Source organism: Pholis gunnellus, assembly GCF_910591455.1.
Source record: "Pholis gunnellus genome assembly, chromosome: 8".
Lineage (NCBI taxonomy): Eukaryota > Metazoa > Chordata > Actinopteri > Perciformes > Pholidae > Pholis > Pholis gunnellus.
Genome location: NC_136534.1, coordinates 3,623,558 through 3,638,504, shown reverse-complemented (window position 1 = coordinate 3,638,504; position 14,947 = coordinate 3,623,558). Strand labels below are relative to the sequence as shown.

Here is a 14,947-nt window from a genome sequence, read left to right as displayed (position 1 = left end):
GGCGTATTCTTTGACATGTCAGAGACTGCTAGCTGGCCTACATGTACGTCGTGATTGGTCAGTGGGCTAACGTGACACGTAGGGCGGTGACAATCCTAATATCTACTGCCTCTGTCGAGCGAACATTTTCAGCCCTCAAACGCATTAAAACCTATTCAAGAAATACAACTGGGGAGGCTCGACTGTCTTCACTGGTATCCATGAATCGAGAAGGACTTCTTACTGGAACTAAAACGCACGGATGTACTCCACAACTTGAGATTAAATTTATTAACAAAGGAAGGAGGATGGACTTTGTCTTTAAATAGTGAACAGCAGCTCTGGTAAGTTAAATGCGTTTGTTTTTACATCTGCAGTAGCTTTAATATGCTTGTTTATATATTATTATTTGTATGAAGATGGATTTTTGTTTGGTTTAATATGTGATAGGAACCATTGTTACGTCCAATGTTGCTCTGGGGACATATTTAGCTGGTGCCAGTGTTGACAACTTGGCGACTCTCTCGCTAAATCTGGCGACTTTCCAAACCCTCATGGCGACTTTTTTTTTGTCAAAAGCTACTAGTGACAAATCTAGCGACTTGTTCTGGTGTTATTGGAGACTTTTGTGATGACTCTGACGTTAAAGCACGTACGTTCTGCACTGTTGTGAACGAGCAGCGGGAGCTGTATGAGCCGCTCTGCCGCGAGCTGCCGTGAGCCCCTCCGCCGCCCCAAAGCACACACAGGCGCCTCGCTCTGCAGTCAGAGCAGAAAGGAGACGCACTATCTATAGGTGTTGGCTATATTTTGACAGGAAACAAATAATAACCGTAGCTGTTTTTCAGCTGCAGGACAGCAGTGAAGGCCCAGGTATACAATGCAAGGCCCGCCACTGACTTTGACAGAGTCGGCCCACCAACATATACTTGATGTTATGGACAAAATCTGATGGAAAAAATGCAAACATATAGTGAAAATATCTTGATTGCGGTGTTAAAGATGAATTTCAGAAATCAGTAACTTATCCTAAACACCAGAGTACAAGCAATGCTGTTACATCTATATGTTGCATAGTAAGCACATAAACGAGGCTTGCTTCATGGCAGATGGTCGTATACCACCTGTGTGATCTCGATCTTTAGTACCACTGGCTGCACAGAGGACTGCTTTGTGCCTACCAAGGGAGTGAGAGACAGAGAGCCACTAGCAAGCAGCAAATCAAAGGGCGAGCAGTCTGGTTTGTTTTCTCACGTACAGGGCCTGAGTGGAAAAAAAACGTCCAAATAAAATAAACCTTTAATTTGACTGAAATTGGAGGCAACAAGCGCTGCTGTAAGAAAAGGCTGTGAAGTGTGATTTCTTGCGGTTTGGGTTAATCCTGATTGAGGAGCCCCTGAGTTGAAATGTCAGCAATATGAGACTAAAACAAAAATAATTACATCCAGGGTTAATGAACACAACTGCCTGAGGCCTGGGGAACTGGAGAGGACAGGGAGGGGGAGGGGGAGAGAGAGAGAAGGTAGAAGAAAAAAAGACAGAAAGAGAATGAGAGTACTCTAAAGAACAAGTTGAATGCCCTCATTTCTCAAACACAGGGTCAAAATCATAGACCCATATTTGTCTTCATCTAAGCAGCTACACCACTAAGCCCCTTTCGTTAGAACAATAAATTGTACGCAAACCGGCTGGCATTCTGATACAGGTCCATCCATCTGTGCCTTCGCTACGCCCTGGGTACTATTTCCCCTCTCGGCTAATGACTTGTACGGCTCAAGGATGAAACATGACGTATGACAGCACCATACCTCCCTCTTAACTGCTACCATGCCCCTCTGAGTGTATGCCGTCTGTCTCCAACCTGCTTTCATCTCTGCTGTTATGTCTACACACACTATCTCAGCTGTGCAGGGAGCTGCCCATTACAATAACACCGGTCACTGGTGCTAGGAGGCACCTGCACCTCGCACTGCTGCACTCGTGTGTGTGTGCGTGCGTGGGTACGTGTGAGTCTAACAAGAAATGAGTGCAGCTTGGTAGGTAGCTGTACAATGAATATTGTAAGTCTGTGCATGTGTACAGTATGCAACCTGAAGACAATAAATGTAACCCTATAAAGTTATCCGACCTAAATCGGATTATTAGAAGGGGCCATTGGCACCCCACCTTACCTCCCTGGTCAGATTTGGGGTTGTGGCTGGTTTGATCCCATCACAAGATGGTCTCTAGTTTTCTTCTTACCGTTTAGAAAAAGGTCATTCAATTTCCGAAGAATCCGCTTGTCTTGTTCTTGTTGTTTCTGCCGCAGCTTATTACGCAGTACAAACAGTATATTCATGTAACCTTGTAAGTAGATGTTTAGTCAAAAGTGCATTAAAGAAACACTAACTATGTTTCAATATTGTTAGAATTTGTTGGGCATCTGTGAGAATTAGCACAGACGAACCTTCAACACCATCTTCAACTGCAATACTAGAGACCATCTGGTGATAGGATCACACCAGCCGCCATGCCAAATCGGGCCATGGGCCACGTCCTAACCCCAACTTTGGCCCCCCTTGCTCGGACTACTCCGCCTTCATTTTGATCTCAACTACACACCTGTGAAATGTCGTGTCTGCATCTTCCACGCGACGCTATCGCAGTGATGAAATCTGTCCAAGAGACGGACAAAAACAGACATATAAACACCTCAACCGCCTCAGTGGTAGTTCCCGTTACAGTCGGTGTCTCCAGCATGTAACAGGAACATACGATATAGATATACAGTCTCAACACTGAGGACATATGCATGCCCAGCAAACCCCAGGTCCAATTTTTTAAATGTAAATGTATTTTTTGGACAGTTGGAAGTACCAGCTCTAAAGTACTTAACTTTCCTGAACAAGTCCAGGTTTGTACATCCAGTCTGTGTGTGTCTACCTCAGGACGTCTCGCCCTCTGTGCTCTTAAAGTCGGCCGGCCCGGTGCGCAGCTGCTTGAGGGGGATGCGTCCAGGCAGAGAGCCCCACAGAAACAACAACAACCCACATCAAAGGAGTTCCACTGGTGGAACATGATTATCAACTTTTATCCTATGAGTCTATGAGTCCTCCCTCCGCCAAAGCATCACTCACTGGCATGGGGAGGGAAGAGAGGACGATTTACTAAATACAAGCTGACCACAAACTGATCCCTTACTCATGTCTTCCTTTTGTTTGTCTTTCTTCTTTTCAGTTTAACTCTGCTTCCTCAAAGCTTTATACTGTAAATGCTCACGTAAGTACACTCAGAGGGACACACGGAGATAGCATGCACATCCATTCAATCACTTATCCATCCATGTGGTCCTCTCAGCTTTAGAGCCCTTACTCACAGAGCGCCAGCAACTGTTGAATAAATGTCAAACACAGTGAACCGCTGGTGACAGACTGGTGACATTTCCAGGGCGCTACCTCTCACCCAGTCCAATCCTCTACAGTGGTACTTTATACAATACAAAAAGCTGTTTGTGTCACAGTAGAGTTCCATTGTGAACTTCATTATTTCCTAAGAATTACAGTTATTTGTTTAAGCTCCAGCAATTCAGATTTAAAGTATAAAGTTGCATTCGTCATTCTTTGCAAACTTGTTCAGCGTCCATTGGCAACTTGACTACTTAAGCCTCTCCGGAAGCCGGGTGAAACCATGATCTGAGTGTCCAGATTGTCTTACTTTCACTGTAAGTAAATGGGCTAATATAATGGCGGTGATGATATGCTTTTGGGAACCAGGGCCGTGGGCTGGGTGCAGCTAGTCATCTCTTTGAACTCCAGAGGAGCGGAGTAATAAAGACCAGACAACAGGCTCAAACCAACAGGATCTCTTATTCCAAGCCCAAGGGACGGTCAACAAGGATCCGCGGCGCATTACCTAACTTTAAAGGATTGTGTCCAGCTCGTGTTTTGGTTGCTGCGAGGTCAGGACCCTGAGACGATGTTGGATCGGACAGAAAATAGTGTTGAAAAATAGTAAGTTCTGCCTCAGCAAAGCATCCGAGACATGGATCTGACCCGCATGATGTCACGTACCTGGCTTAAAGGGTCCCTGAGGGGTGTTTGAGACCCCTATTAGCACTATAGAAATGATTTTCAATTAGTGGGTGAGGAGATGCATAGTCCAACTAATGGTGTCCCACTATTCCATCGATACGCAGCCAATAAGATATTGTGCAGCGTGCCAGCGAACGCAGAGAAGAAGATCTGAAGAAAAGCACTCAACCAGTTTGCAGATGACACATTGACACTCTACCATCATAATTCACATTATAAAGTGTTATGCATTTAGGGCTGGGCTTTAAATCCAATAGAATAGTTTATCATCTTTCAGTGGAGTCATATGATGAAATCATATATCGTGATACACAATGACGTCATCAAAATTGATAACAAGCAAACAATAACTCTTAATTTTTTGACAAAATTTGAAAACTGTCAATCATTTTCATTTGTTGAGTGTTTAATTCACACATGAGTTTTACAAAACCAAATGGTCATTTACTATAGACTATTTATTTATTGAATTACAAGAAAACACGCTATATCATCAGCGAGTTGTGAAATGACATTATGAAAGAAGGTTTTGCCCATATGGCCCAGCCCTGTATTGTTTGAATACAGACCTTCGTATGTGCAGCGTGCAGGTATATCCAGGGTTCCTCACACATTTTCCATTTCAAAATGCCATGCTTTTCTAGACTCAAAACTCCAGATTCCTCCGGAAATTGTCCAGCCTATATTTGACTTTATGACTCTGGGTGCAGAGGATGCTGTGACTACAGTGTTCCTGCTCTTGTATATGGCTGACAATTGTTGCCTACACTGTAACAAATTGCTGTAAAAATACAAGAAATTCTCAACAGCAAGGTACTGTTCTTCGTAAATACAGTTGAATACAGTTAAATCCAGCAAAAGTTGAGGCCTTGGAAGAAAAAAAAAATTAACAGCAGCTACTGTCCAATCTTGCAGTATACTACAGTATTTTTTCCTTTTTCAGTTGACTAAGCCCGCCCCTTACTCTTCAACAGCACACGGCATCAAGTATCTACTGCTTAGTTAGCACATAGTCAACCTAAAGAAAATGAACAGAAAGCTTTAGATATCATAGACCGGTGATTTTATTCAGGATGGAAGAATAATAATAAGAGGGAATTTGAGAAGACGATTTTCAACGGACTCTGACCGAAGCACCGAAGCAGACCGAGCACCACCTGCTGCTTCAGCTCGCCTACAAACACGCAGCGGACACCGTCCATCCTGCCCCTGTGGCTCACTGAACAAGGTAATTTAGATGTTATCAAAGTTAGCATGACCGTGTTCAGTCATTTTGTGTTGAATCTACATTGTATTGTACTGATTTTTTGCCGATAACGTGACTTGTTGCATGCTAACATGCTAACGAGCGGTGCTTGCAGGACAGCGACTGCTGCAGTAGCTCACGCGGTTCACTGTGCATACGTGGTGACCCGTGTGTTAGAAAAGAATGGCATGCGATCTACCGGCGTTACCAGCGAGAGTTATTTCATTTTCATAGATACCTGATTGAATTTCTCAGCAATTGAATCAACAAGCTGAGTTAATATATATATATTTGATATGGTTTCAGAACATTAACTATAATTGTTGTCTGCATTAGTTGCTGGTGACGCTGCTTGATAAGCATTGAAGCCACGTCGTCTGTGAAGGCATCCAGCCAAGCTTCATCACGTTGCTGCTGCGGTTTTCTCCAGCTACGATGTGTTCAACTTGCAATACCAAGAGGAAGCTGCAAGGACACTGGAGTTTGTTCAAAGGTAAATCTTCTGCAGTCTTAAATATTATTTGGATATTTTTCTGAAGGTTAATATGTTGCAACATGATTGAGCTTGTAGCCTTGATGTGAGAACGTGTAGAACAAAAATCAGACCTTGTATGTTCACATTTTTTGCTTATATGAAATATTCACACATATGTTAGATGAAAATAAGATTATTCTCTCATTGTTAGTAGACACAGAGGTCAGAATACTTGTAATTTGTATTTGTTTATTCCAATGGGGTTTAGTATTAAGTGTGAATATTCTTTACATACCACACCTAATATATATATGCTTTCTCTGTTATTTAGGCGCTTCATTGGTCTCAACCTGGAAAGGGGGACAAAGGCCAACCAGGGGAAGGTGGTGTCCAGAAAGACAGGGAAGCTGGTCCAGAAGAAGGCAGGAGCTGTCAATCCCCATGTGGCCACCCTCATAAAAAACCTCCTGGACTTTGAGTGTGGCTTTATGTAGTCCACAGCACATCTCCACATAGGAGGAAGGAGAGATCGCCCACACTGCTGGTGTTCTTTTTTCCTTTTAAGGTAACAAGTTTCAAAATTGTGTTCTGTTCAGTTCTATCGAGTTGTCTCAAATGTGCAGTTCCAGATTTGTTCTTTTACTTGCTTTCTATTACACTAATGACCATAACTAAATAAAAAAGTGATACTGAAGGCGGGGTACATTTAGTAAACTATAAGAGTTGTATATAGATTGTTGCGAATCTGTTTAACATGATGCAGTGTTCTGGTCTGATTGTATTGTACAATAACGTAATTACTGACAATGTTTTTTGTTCTAATTTACTTTAATGAATACAATTTTATATGGTGCTTTTAATATTTGTATTTTGCAAAAATGTGATCACTGTAAAATTGTCAGTTATTGAATGTGTTTGACACTGCATTGGCTTTAATAAAAGCTTTTTAATGTAAGGCCATCTCTTGTTTGAGTCGTTTCTATGCTCGCAATTTTCAGGGGTTTTATTTTGAAATGTAACATTTTAAATCATTAGCTTCTAGCAGTGTCATACTGTAAATACATTCTACGGTAATGAACTGTTCATGCATTTTCTATACAGCACTGTACTGTCATACTTTTTTACAGTATGAAACCGTTGTTGTACATTACAGTAGGTATGCTGTAGAATTACAGTTAGAAGCTGGAGCCTGTAGCTGCCAGCTCTTTACTGTAATTTAACGGGGAAATTTGTTACAGTGTACGAGTCAACCAGGCTTTATATTTGGGGTTGTCAGGTCAGCCCTCTGAAAACAGCCCACACTCCTACGCAGAAAGCTGGACGACGTTCTGCTGTCAAACATCACGCGCTCGCTCGCGCACGCACACGCACACGCACACGCACACGCACACACACACACACCCCTTGCTGCGTGAGTCAAAATGTCGTGAAAAACACTGTCGTATGATCACTTGTTTTTTTTTATTTTCATTAGAAAATGGATTAGGGGAAATAGTCTGGGAACCAAATATGTTTCTATAATTTTCCCTTACTTATCCAGACCTGCAATTTCCTAAATCTTTTTCTTTTCCATACTGCAAAGGAGCCCTGTATACCTGCAAGCATGCAAATAAATACATTCAACATAGTACAACTGATTTATAGTGTAATATTGTACTTTGAATGTTCCACACACATGACGAAACCAGCTCCAGAATAGAAGTCATTGATGTGAGTGAGGCGTCCAGGTGTCATTCTAGATCGTACGATCTGATCGTAGATTCAGACGTTCTTCAAGTGAACAAAAACATTTTTACCATCGGTCGTATTAAATGGCACATCATTTTCCTGCTGCTGCTACAGAAACAAGCTTGGCAGACGCTGAACACGTCTACTTCATGAATCTTGTGCTGGAGCGAAAACAAACGCATACTTCCAAATACACGTGCAGTACGTACGCACGCACGCACGCACGCACGCACGCACGCACGCACGCACGCACGCACACACACACACACACACACACACACACACACACACACACACACACACACACACACACACACACACACACACACACACACACACACACACACACACACACACACACACACACACACACACACACACACACACGAATAAAACAGTGCAGTCCGTGCTGTGGATAATGGGCCTGATGTCAGGCGGACCTATAAACCCAGCTCAGGTGTGGGTTTATTTTTCTTGGACCTATCAGATAAGTCATGAAATAAGAATCGCACTGACAGACCTGCGACTGAACAATAAATTGCCACTCACACTTTCAAAAATATGTGAAGTAGACTTGCTGTTCAAATAAACCCTGGCATCTCCTCAGGCCCGCGGGGTATCGTGCCATCTGACACATCTCCCGGTCTCACCGCCACCACTGGTGGAACAGCCACCATCGTGGTCCGGCCCTCTGCAGCCGTGCAGGACCGCTGCTGGGTCAGAGAACATCTGGACAGGGCACGAGCGGTGCTCATTCATTGTGGGTAGAACTTTTTTTTTTTAAAAAGGCAGGTTTAAATATTTTACACACTTGCTGTTGAGTCATAACCAATGGACATTATGAGGGTAGGAGTCCACATTACAAAAGTGATTACTTTATGTGCCATTGGGTAAAATGAGCTAAACATTTAAAAAATGCTTCATTACAGTATATAACAGCTGCATACACCCATTTATAATGCGAGGTCTGGCTCTGACAGGCTCTTGGGTGGACCTGTACTGTATACAAGTTCCACATATGAATGCAATAGATGGTGTGTCACTCTGTCCGTCAGACACAGACCATGACCAGGGCTGTAACTATCGGTTATATTCATTGGATTATTCTCCCCATTAATCGATTGAATGTTACGGTCTATGAAATGTCAGAAAAAGGTGAATAATGGCGAAAAGTGTTTTCCAAAGCCCAAGATGACATCCTTAAATGTTTTGTCCACAACACAAATAAATTGAGTTTACTGTCACAGAGGAGTAAAATATCCACATTTAAAAAGCTGGAATGTGAGAATTCAGATGTTTTTATTCATAAAACCGAAAAAAATCGATTATCAAAATACTTGGCAATATAATCGCTGAAAAACAAAACAATTAATCTTTGAAACTGTAAGCATGGCACCTAAAACATCTGCATACTGACCTGGCAATATAGGGAGAAATGAATGCCCCTGGTGTTGCTTTCAGTGGAGATCCTCAGGATCTGTCAAGTCCTAATTGTACTTAAAAACTTCAGCCACCTCTACGGAGCTACCGTTACCTTCTGGTCTTTTTTTACATTCAGCATTCACTGTCCCCTGGTACTGACCTCTCTCTGGTCCTCTCGGGTTTCCACTCATCCCAACCCACCATAAAGTGAAGGGAGTGTGGACATGATCTGCAGAGCTGCTGGCTCACCCCAGGGCGACCTGCCTCAAATGCTTTACTACGCCTGATTACATCTATTGCTGTCGACCACAAAGGAGCTCCCAGGAAAAGGTCCTCGGAGCCCAAGATGCCTCGGAAAGCGCTGCTGTGGTCTGGGTACATCCCACATGATAATGCACCACTGTGGTGAGAGGGAGCTGAGCAACAAAGCAATGCTCTCAGTTTACCAGTCAGTCTCACCTGTGGCCCCGTGCCATAGGTCCAATATACATGCAACATTCCCCCGCCTCTCCATTAACAACGCTGATTTGGGGATGGCATCAAGCCACTGCTTTCCCCCCGTGTTGAGGAGAGCCAGATGAGGAGGTTTGGGGAACAAACAGGGTAGTCCCAGGGCATGCTGGAGGACTTACATGTCTCCCCCAACATGGAGTGCTTAGGGGCCCCTAGGAAGACCTGGAGGAAGAGGAAGGTGAAGGTGAAAAACCATGTCTAAGCTGCTTGTCCTGATATCACAATGACCCGGATAATAGATCAGTGGAACGAATTATAGAAAAAAAACTCTGTATATACCGTCGTTTATTGAAAGAAAACAAAAAGGCTTTATTACATTATATAAATCTGAATTGTAATATCTTTTTTTTAAGGGTGCAAATGAATGTGAGTTGTGGTGGGGCGTAAAGACGAAAAGGTCAGGAGGGAGAGTCACAGAATGTACCTGACATTAGAACACACGGAGGAGGAGACTAAGAAAACAATCCAACTGACAAAGTTCAAACCCAAGGACCACTTTCATGTTGAGTCTGGTTCAGAGAACAATAAAATACGACTGAACCTTCAAGACACTCACTTTGAACTCTGTGCTGTGATCTCAAGTTGTGATAATTTCACTGTGTAATATTCATGGATTTTGTTCAAATATAATAAAAAATAAAAAGCATGCCTTTGTAAACAAAATCATTTCGAAGACATGCTGTCAAGGTGCAAGGCCACATCTGATTAAAGAGATACACTATAGCTGCTTAATGTGGCTATAGTGACCACATTTATCTTGAAATCTTTAATCTCCTCTGAGCAATTTCATTAAATAACGTTACACTAAAGAATGAGCCATTGTTCCCAAGGAACAAATTTATGGAACAAAAGTTCAAAAAACACAGCCTAATCATATTCAATCTAATATTTAGGAGACAGATTGGAGGAGTGAGGTCTAAATCAAAGTTCGTAAAGTTAGTTTTGCACACAAGTTCTCCTTCTCTCCTGCATAGTTTTCAGTAATTACTAATATATATCATTAGGTTATGTGACATTTCTACTATAAAGCATCTGTATTGTCAACCAAGTGTAGCTAAATGTTGGCAGTCTGTAGGGGAGTCATTCCTGTAAACGCCATGTTTTAAAAGCAGCTATTATAATGCACTCTGCACAGCACAACGGGTGGTAGGAGGGTAGTGAGGCATGCTGGGAAATCAGGCAGGCAGTATCAAGTGTTATTGTGTGTGTGTGTGTGTGTGTGTGTGTGTGTGTGTGTGTGTGTGTGTGTGTGTGTGTGTAACAAAACAATTATAGAAAACCCTTCAATATTATCCCGCACCAATGCAAAACAAAACTAAAATAAATGATAAATAAATAAAACTAAATACCTGAAGATTGACCAATACTAAAAAATAAATAAAGGCAAATTGCCAAAAACAAAATAACCGATAAACGAATCAAAATATGTTAAGTCAACTTGCCCCCTCATCACACTTAAACTCTCCCTCTCTCCATCCAGCATGTCAGAAACAGACACATGTGTGCCCCCCTCACCACCGCCACAGCTGAAGTTTATTTGAGTAGAAAATGAGCCTCCTGGTGTTTAACATATCTCCGATATTGTCATCACCAAATATTTATTTGTAAAGGAGAGGACCTCTGAATGGCCACATTCCTCCTGCTTGGCGGCAGTTGCACAACTTTTTTGCACAAGCGCACACACACAAATACATGCGCACATCCCAGGCTGGATGTGTTTATGAGAGACTTTCACACCAACCGTCCTGAATAGTACACGCCTGGGTGAAAGTCAGCTCCGTCTGGAGAGTGACTGTGGGTATTTGCATGATCATACATCCTAAAAAATAATGTACTGAGTTCCCTGCAGATTATGACATTGTGTATTCATCACTTCCTCAGAGGAAAGCTGCTCGCTGCCAGAGAGAAATAAGCAAAAAGAAACAGCGCTTAGTTCATTTCTTTCACAAGATTCTGTCCACTTGCCTTCTAAGTATCAGCGCAAGCTCTCGTTTTGTAAATCACATCATACACAGATATGAACTGAGGCTGATGTGTCTGATAAGGAATAATGAATTAATAAAGTGATTTAAAATGACACTCTTAAATCGATGTGGAAGGCCTTTTGTGACAGTAAGTCATCATCACACTGCTGAACTCCTGACCATTTGTGAGCGGTCATACAGACCTTTATGTGTCAAACACTTGGCCCTATTAAATAACTATTAAATAAAACCCCAGAGAGTACTCCGATTATTTGCTTTACTCTGTTTCATCAGGCTGAACAATCAGTGCCAAAATAATTTACTTGATATAGTCATTGTACTCAGGGGGGGCTGGTCTAACATTAACTTGACAGTAGGGGGGGGACAGCACACCACAAGGGGGCAGTGATGTAACAAGGACCTGGAAAAGGTCAGAGAGGCTTCCTCATTAAGAACTGATGGAGGAGCCAGAAGAGGACTGGGACTATGGGGGTGGAGGCTGATGGAGGAGAGAAGTGTCAAAGAAGGGAAGAAGAGAGAGAGGAAAAGGAAACAAGTGGAAAGTAATGTGAGGGATGTCTGAAAATAATTTAGGATGGTTATGGTGCATAAACAACCGTAGAGAGAGCAGGAAATAACACTAAAGATTAAGGCCACTGACTGTCAAACAAAAGCATGCTGCTTAAAAAAATCCATTGAAGAGACCACCCAACTAACTCCCACCTGTAAGCCAAAGAGCTCAGGATTCATTTCAACAGTAAGCAGAATGTACATTTCAAATAACCTTCCAGTTAACTGCGCTCTCTGACCTTTCCACTTCTTGAATCTAGCCCAACATCCGAGCAAACCAAACAATAAAATCATCATTTAGATAGTGCACTAAAAATATTACAGCGCTGTCCTTTGAATGGCCGAAACACAGATGTGCTGACACACAAACAAGAACCACTGGCCTCCCAGAGAGCTGTCCCAGTGAAACCTCAGGTCCCAGAGGTCTCTGCAGTGACCCACTTCTTAAACAGGCCTAGAGATGTTACTGCAGAGCTGCCGGGTATTACTGCTCTCAAGGCCGCACGTTTGCACGACCCCCTGGACGGTCCCACACTTTGGTGTAGGTTTGTTGCCCTCTTGTCTCTTAATCTATGTAATAGCTTTCACCACCGTGAGCCCCGACTGCCCGGCTTTTCCACAAAAGGCAACAAATAGCAGTGCTGAATCTGCATATTTCTGGGAGACGCTAATGGAAAAACTGTTAATGGGAAACTTAAAATCTAATTTCCCATTCCGCAACAAAGATATCCTTGTTCCGCTCTGTTTACCGACCGTGTGCTTTTCTTTTCTACATTCCGCCCCAGTTCATGCCATCTCTGCCACGAACACCGTCCAATTCCCAGTGTCTGTGTTTGTGTGTGTGACATTCTGCCAACCCAGATGTCTAAGCCTCGGCCCGGACCGAACTCCCCGATGCGCTACGCGTCTCTCCGCCTCACACTGTTTTCCTCTCCACCCTGCCTGTCTTAATGGAAGCCTGCAAAAGGGAAAACCACGAAGAGCCCGGTGACGAGTGCAACACATGTTGCGATGCGGAGACACACACACACACACACACACACACTCGTATAAAGCCTAGTATTACTGGAGCACTTGCTACCAAACCGCAACCGATTCCAAGCAAACTCGGCACACACTCGCCCCACCCAACGCTGTGTCATGCTGACGACGCGTGGGCGGGAAACAGTCCAGTTCAGGACGACCATGCAAACACAACAGATTCCTGTATTTAAGAGTAAAAAAGAACCACAAGTTCACCAATCAAATCCCTCCTGTAGCCCTTCAATCCCTCTCCCTGTGTGTCTTCCCCACGATCCTCATACAGTAATTGGGTTTTCTGTAAAAAAAATAATTTGTGTGTGCTTGCTTGAAAAGCTGCCAGTAATTACTCACATGCGTCAAAGCGGAGACCACAAACGGCCACGATGCCGCACTCTTTTCAAGTCCCGAATGGTGTTTATTAAGCCTCAGTTTCCAGACCAGATTCAACGTCCATAAAGTGTGGCCTTCTAACTCGGTGGCAGCCGGCTGCAGTGGCTTCACATTAGTCACTATTTTAGTCACAATACATTCTGTGTGCCAGGATAAAGTCCTGAAGCAATAGTATGACACATCACCTAAAAAGTGCTACGTCATTTCTTACAATGTTGACACAATTGTACACACTGAGGTTGAAAATGTGAGGTGGTGTTGAGCTGTCTAAGTTGAAATCAGTGAGAAGACCTCTCATTAAATATGAAGTACTAGAGGAGAGCCGGTGTGAAGCTGTGCTCCATCATCCGAGGTGTCAACCGGCCGATGGAGTGAGACCATCTAACCGTGTTGTCTGCGTGTCTGACAGCCGTCTCCAGCACCCTGCTGCTCCATGCTGTTCTTTCCCTCCCTTGGCACGGCTGACCCCGCGTTCACACCTAGAACAAGGGCAGGGGGCTGTCTCCGGAATGCCCCTCCGTGTTCCCGATGACCCGCGGTAGCTCTCTGTTCGGGCTGCTCCGCGCCCACATGTTCACCCCTACCGCCTGCTGTGCGGGCACCAGCTGAGCGGATCTGTTGGATGTCATGGTGAGGCGTCTTCCTTTCAACAAGGTCTGCTCGGATCGGAGCCCCGGATTACACTAGATCACGCTGGATTTAGGCAGGCAGATCATGGTAACCCGTAATTGTAAAACAATAGATCAATGCATGGATTATAATTTATGGTTCTAAATCTACAGATAAGCCTCTCTTTTACACAGGGTGGACCTCTGGCTCCAGGCTCTGTGGCCTCTCCGGGCTACAGAGGAAGCTCCTGGGAAGGTCTCTGATAGCAGAGAAGGACTGCAGGCTGATAAGAGAGGTGTGAACAGCAGTGTAAGCTTGTCACTGCAGGGGGCTAGAATGACAGACCATCAGAGGTTAGAGGGTTACAAGGCTGGAGGACTGGGCAGTGTTACAGCAAGCGGTCATCACAAACATCCCTTTTAGATGTGGGGATACGGCTACCTATGGCTACCTCACTAACATAGCTTTCTATACATTACCACATCTCTCGTTTTATTGTTGGGTTTTTTAGCCCTGTCAACTACTCATCTTGAAATTACAATAGATAATGGCCTCCTGATATTTTTTTGTAATATGTTTGATTGCTGAGAACTGTTGAGTCATGTTTTCTTTTTGTATTTTGGGACTTTTCACGGAGAGCCATGGCGTTGATTTCTACTCATACAATATATTTGGTCCTTTGCTGGATTGATCAATATATTTATATATATATATATATACACACACACAGTATTTAAAGATGACAGAACGGTTTATGAAAGAAATGGTATTGATAAGCAAAAAGTACAGTTTTGTAAAATATGACGTAAAAGATGAGAAGGCCTAGTAATACCTAGATGATGGTGATAAATTATGGAAGCATAACTAGATGGAGCATCGCCAGTAGCTGAGAATAAATTGAAATAAATATTGGACTGGAGCTGGTCTATCCTGGAAGCCACTGTGTTGGTCCTGAGTT

At 43.3% G+C, this 14,947-nt stretch overlaps 1 protein-coding gene and 1 long non-coding RNA gene across 3 annotated transcripts in view; one reads left to right on the top strand and one right to left on the bottom strand.

Annotated features, from left to right (window-relative positions):
- Positions 1–14,947, bottom strand: part of vps13b (vacuolar protein sorting 13 homolog B) — a 339,886-nt gene that overhangs the window by 225,026 nt on the left and 99,913 nt on the right. The gene's annotated exons all lie outside the window — the stretch shown is intronic.
- On the top strand, positions 4,880–6,866 carry LOC306699609. Its single transcript, XR_013767174.1, has 3 exons — positions 4,880–5,277; positions 5,632–5,788; positions 6,102–6,866. It is a non-coding gene; the product is annotated as an uncharacterized lncRNA (long non-coding RNA).